The sequence below is a fragment of the Larus michahellis genome, chromosome Z (assembly GCF_964199755.1).
Source record: "Larus michahellis chromosome Z, bLarMic1.1, whole genome shotgun sequence".
In the NCBI taxonomy this organism is placed as follows: Eukaryota; Metazoa; Chordata; class Aves; order Charadriiformes; family Laridae; genus Larus; species Larus michahellis.
In genome coordinates this window covers 4,385,023-4,391,022 of record NC_133930.1, presented here as the reverse complement: position 1 = coordinate 4,391,022, position 6,000 = coordinate 4,385,023, and the positions used below count along the sequence as shown (strand labels likewise).

The 6,000-nt window shown below is 45.0% G+C and overlaps 1 protein-coding gene across 1 annotated transcript in view; it reads right to left on the bottom strand.

The window, feature by feature from the left end:
- Positions 1-2,922: 2,922 nt before the first annotated feature.
- Positions 2,923-6,000, bottom strand: part of ST8SIA5 (ST8 alpha-N-acetyl-neuraminide alpha-2,8-sialyltransferase 5) — a 75,957-nt gene continuing 72,879 nt past the window's right edge. Inside the window, exon 10 of the transcript XR_012584968.1 lies at positions 2,923-4,053. The gene's annotated coding sequence lies outside the window, so the exon portion shown is untranslated. The remainder of the gene's footprint in view (positions 4,054-6,000) is intronic.

Genomic DNA, 6,000 nt, shown 5'->3' with positions numbered 1-6,000 from the left:
TCCCTGGATCATCTTGGTAGCCCTCCACTGGACTCTCTCCAGTAGCTCCCTCTCCCTCTTGGACTGGGGAGCCCAGAACTGGACACAGTACTTTCTGGTGCCAAACCCTCTTATCGTTCTGATAAGTCCCTGCCAGGTGCTGCCAGAGGAAGAGGAATCACGGGCAAGGGATGGAGCAGGCAAAGATGTCCCCATCGTCCCCAAGGTGCGGGAGGATGCAAGCAGAGAAGGGATGCTGTCAGCAAGGAGGGAGGACACTGGTGCCACAGTGGTTTTCTGCAGCTTTGGGCAGAGAAGAGCAGGCGAGGTGTTCTGGACCTCTGATTTCACCTCCACGAGTTGGAATGAAAAGCAAAGCACAGCTGGTGATGACGAGCTGAAATAATTGCCCGTTGATGGCTTGTGAAAGGATATCTGACACATCCAAGACAGGAAAAGACAGTGCCTGTGTACAGGGTACAACTGTGGGTTTAGGGGATAAGAATAATCTGAGCGTGTTGGAGGATACATACGTCATTCATTCAAAAGGAGAGCAAGAAAAGGATTATTTTGTTAAATATTTCACAATTCAGTTTTGCATCTCTGCCTTTCTACACAGAGATGTCTACTTAGGGCTATCACAGTAGCAGACACCTAGTGAGACACCCTCCGGTAGCATTTGTGTTGCTTCAGTGGTAGGATCTGAGGTTTGTATCATTGTCTCCGAGGTCTACATAGCCATCTATTTTCTACATCCCACCTTCAACACAACACTCATCCTCCCAACTCTTGGTTGAGACCTGAACTTACTAATTCAATAGTTTTCAGGTGTAGCAAAAATTTAGTGGGGTCTGAGATTCTACAACTAGGAAGCTTTGGCATTGACGTCAAAGAATCACAGAATCACAGAATGGTTCGGGTTGGAAGGGACCTTAAAGATCATCTAGTTCCAACCCCCCTGCCCTGGGCAGGGACACCTCCCACCACACCAGGTTGCTCCAAGCCCCGGCCAACCTGGCCTTAAACCCCTCCAGGGATGGGGCAGCCACAGCTTCTCTGGGCAGCCTGGGCCAGGGGCTCACCACCCTCACAGCAAAGAATTTCTTCCTCAGATCTCATCTAAATCTCCCCTCTTCCAGTTTAAACCTGTTCCCCCTTGTCCTATGGCTCCCCTCCCTGATCCAGAGTCCCTCCCCATCTCTCCTGTAGGCCCCCATCTTTGTAACCAGGGTGTCTTCTCCACCTGAAAAGGTGCCCGTGGCAGCAGTTATACACACTTAATGGAATATTTTCCCTCTGTGTGGTGGACAATAGATCTTTTATGGATTTAAATGGTTTATTTCTCTAGCTATACACACTGGTAGAGCTTAGAGGTGACCGCAACCTTAGAGCAAGAAAACAACCTAAGTGATAAAAATGACCTGACTGCTAACACTTCGCAGCCCAAGAGTAGATTTTGGTTAGCAGTGCTCATCACAGACCTAGATCTGGTTGGGGGGAAAAAAAAGAAAGAAAAAAAAAAGATAAGTAGAGATTTATAAAGTTTTATTCCGAGAGTTGATGCCTGTGGTGGAAGAAGGCAGGCGATTATCTGCCTTGACTCCACTTAGTAGGTCCCACAAGCCAAAGGCATCTTGCTGGGTGCCCTTGGGAGAACGGAGCAGCTCACAAAAGCAGAAGGAATCGCTTCGTCACACGAGCGCGGAGCTAAAATCTGACACTCAGTAGCACGCAGCGTTGCTGAGGCCAAAGTTAGAAACCAGCAATACCAGTTTGAGGGAACACCAGCAAAAGGGCCATTTATTACTATTACTTACCATACTAGAATGGTATTTATTATTATTACTTTCCCTATTTCTTCTGCTCTTTCCCTAAGTATCCACTTCTGAGCACTGTCAGAGACAGCCTGTGGTGAAACATCTCCGTAATTCCCTTTTATTGAGACTTTCTCAGAGGAAAGGCTGCAAACGCCACGAAGGAAAATGACGGATGCTGCAGTCTTTAGGAAATGAACCATTCTTTGATTGCTTGCTTAGCTGAGCAATTTGCAACGTGATAGACAGCAATTATATCATCCAGTGTCAATTTGTCTATTCATTTTTCCCTCTCCACATGTTTCCTCTTCTTGATTGAATAATCACCAACAATAATCACAAGCAGCTGGGGGAAGGAAGTACATCCATCGGTTTTAATGTCAGCAAGAATGAGAAGTGATTCCTCCAGCACTCACCGCAGCTCTGCCTCTTCAAAGTCATTTACATTTTCCTTACACCAGTGCTAAGATCAAGACCGTATTATTTCCATTACCTACTCCTATTTCGGTTTATAATCTAGGAACAATGGAATGCCGCGGGAAAAGACCCAGTTTCAAAAAACGCATGGTTGTTTCATCTGCTATTCTGTATTCCCAAATACAAATATTTTTTCCATTTATGTTTTAATTCTCCTGATGCTGAGAACGTCGATGGAAGTGTAAGCTTGTAAGACGGCGGCTACGTTAAGACAGACCAGACCCAAGGAAGATGGGTTTAAGTGAAGGGTGAGGACAGTAAAGGACAGAGCTGTTAGGACAGCGTGAGTAGGCAAAACCCCAGGGACTGCAGAGCTTTTCAAAGCTTGTCTGCATACAGATTTCTACTTCTAGCAATAAATTACCCTACTGTGCCCATATATATCGTAGGCTACAAACCAGCATGCAACCTCGTATGTCCAGTGATCAAAATACCAAGTTCTCAATTTATATCGTCATATAACCCTACATATACTTGTACATACCTGTGCACACACCTGATATTATATCATCATGTAATTCTACCGTGGTATTCTCTAGTTATACGAACCAATTGCTATCCGCTGAGCTTCCAACTCTCTTTGCTTAGAGACGCAGAACAGCAGAAAACACCAAATGACTTTGAAGGCACAAAAAAAGCGGCCCAAAGATTGCCTTTCCCATAAAACTGTTAAAGTGGTTTATTCAATAGAACTAAATCATCTTTCAAACACAGTGACACAGACCCAAAAAATACCCTGATTACTGGTTTAGTTATGGCTTACATCAATTGATAGGCTTTCTATTACAACCATAATACAGCTACAGAAACAATAAGCAAAAATTACAGGGTGGAAGGTTGACAAAAGAAAGGCGAGTCAATGGACACGAGGGATTAACATCAGCATGAAACTGCCACGACTCCGCTTGGATTTCTCCACCCCGACTGTCACCGCCTTACAGAAACAACAAACATGAAACAGGCTTTATTTTTGTAATAACCCAAGCTCCCTTGGCGTGAAGACACACGGTTTTGCTCCAGTATTTCCAAACTAAGGTTTTTTTGTGGTTTTTTTTTTTTTCTTTCCACCAAGCGAACACGGGGGACGTATTCGACAGGCAGCAGCTGCTCCATACAATTTACATGGGCTGAACACAGAGGTTTGATCAGGGACCTCATGGTTGATAATAAGGAGGACCCAGAAGTGAAGCAAAATTCACCATGTCCTGTCCCAGGTGGAGCAGGTCCAGGCAGCTTTCCTCATCTCTAAGGGGACATAAGTGTATCACTTGGCCAACACAAGGTTAACAAATAGGGATTAATTCAATTCTGCTTGCTTCCCTCCGCTAAAACGGGTAATAATCACAGTCTTCATAAGTCGTATGGAGCACTGGAGATACTTCGGTGTCTTGGTCCGTCAGACAGTTTCAGGTAGAACAGACATTTCCAGAACTAGCCAACAGAGTGTCTGATTTTACTGGCTTTAGCTTGTCACCATTTTACATGCTAACACATTTTACAGTGATTAGTACAGTTAAAAACGTACATCAACTTACCCAAAGATCACACACCGAGAACATTTATGGCTTCTAAAGGGAAAGTCAGACACGTCGGTAACATATTTACAGCTTTCAATCCTCGAAGCGCTGAGGCAGATTTGTCTTTCTTTAAGTTTCCCACCACGGCCCAGTCCCACATTTCTGATGTTTCTCAGATGCTCAGGGCTTCGGGGAGCGCTGGAGGTGCCGACAGCCTGGGACTCAAGCTCTCTCAACTCTAACGCCTAGCGTACATTTGGATTTCCCTTAAGTTTGTTGAAAAAAAAAAAAAAAAGCACTTAAGTACAATTGCTTGTTGATTTTGAATACCATGCAGACAACACAGGGATGCCCAGCAGCCTCACCCACATTAGACAGGATGATAATAAGACATAAAATGATAATAGTCTGGGAGGGTATTTGGGGAGATGCGGGTTATTGGCTTGACTTACAAGCACCGTTCCCCATGGTTTTTTTTCTATCGAAGGCAAACACGAATATTGTGCTGGCTTCAAAGGGAACGGGCCAAATCCTGCCTTGAACACACTCGTATCCCTGATGAATTCCACGCTGGTATTTTAAAGCAAGCAGGAAAAACACCTCTTCTCTCGAGGCATGTGATTGACACGCATACAGATAGGTACAGAGGGCTCATTTGTGATTCGATACGGTGATTTACACTGCCACGGTGAAATGCTTTGCATAGATGATTTTGAAAAGATGAAAAGTGCCGAAATCTGGAAGGGAGAATGACAGTCACAACGTTTCTGCTTCCAGAGAAGTTTGTTCTTTACACACGCCATTAAAAACACAGGATTGCTACTGCACCGTATCTACAATATTTTAAAAAATGTATCTGAAATCAAGCGCGTGAGAATCAAGAGGCTGCTCTTCCTGCCCATGATCGGGGCCCGTTTCTGGAGGCTTTCTCTGAAGTACACTGCCCTTCCCACGGATTTTTGGAAAAGGCCCTAAGCATAAATACCGTCTCCTTTATTCCTAAAACCTCAGCTCACTCCAGAAGTTCCATGGGAATTTGGCCTTTAGGGATTGCCGAATTTCTCTGTTTCCTTCTTCATATATGTGTGGATGCGAGCGAGACGGGGGAAAGGACTATTTTCACTACCCAGCCTTGTGCTCTCTGCAATCAGAGCTTTGCTGACAAGCCACCAGACCTCAGGAGACTAAAAAGGACATGTTCCCTCTCGCTCCACACCTCGGTGTTTTATCCGCCCTGGTTTCCCTCACAGGCAAACCAGAGTTTGCTCCTTCCTGCCACGTAGCTGCATCACCACCGGTGTTTTTGCCTTCAAGGTCTGAGGAACATTTCTACTGATTGACCAAACCACCCCAGAGTGGACTATTCTTAGAGTTGATTCCCTTCCATCTACTACATCTAACATCTGAAACGAACATCACCTTTAATTTATCTGCATGGGGGCAGCTTTTGTCAGGGACCAGAGGAGCTACTCCTGGCCATTGGAAGCGGAGAAGCTTCATCTGTCTTCGCTGTCATGTTACTGCACAGCGCCGAAGGCTCTGGACAAAAGTTGTTCTTGCAATTTCCAGTATTCCCTTCACATCTCTTTTCCAGGCGATGCCAGACTTACTCACCATGATGTCTCTCCTCCCTGAAATCACAGCAGGAGGAGCTGCCACGGCATGGCTCTCCCTTTGCAATTCATGAGCCGGCTTTAACAACTCTGTTGCAATCACAGACAATATGCTAAAATATTATAATGGCCCCATCACCATTTAATCCATTCTGTCCAACAGCAAAGTTGGATTTCATAAATCAAAAGCAAGCAGCTAAACTATTTCGCCTAAATACTTCCTTCCTTTTGATGAAAGCACTGGCAGATTCATAAGCCTCCTCTGTTGACCTGACAAGAAAGCAGTCCTAGCTATGTTTTTCCGAGTGAATTTGCATTGCCAGACTATGCAGATCTCAGGAACTTCTTAAGAGACTCTCCTAAATAATATGAGAAGTTGGGGCTTAAACCATAATATTATCATTTTTTTTCTCCCTGTCTCAGATTTCATACCCTCAGCAACAGAGCTGGGATTACGGCCTGAGCTCAGGATGTGCCACCAGACAGCTGATGGCGCTTCTTCTCCGACAGATCAGATTTTTTGTATCAAGGGATTTCTCTGGGGCCTGTAGCCTTTTCTGTGGGAAAGCATGACACGCTACGCGTGCCCTTTACTTGCCA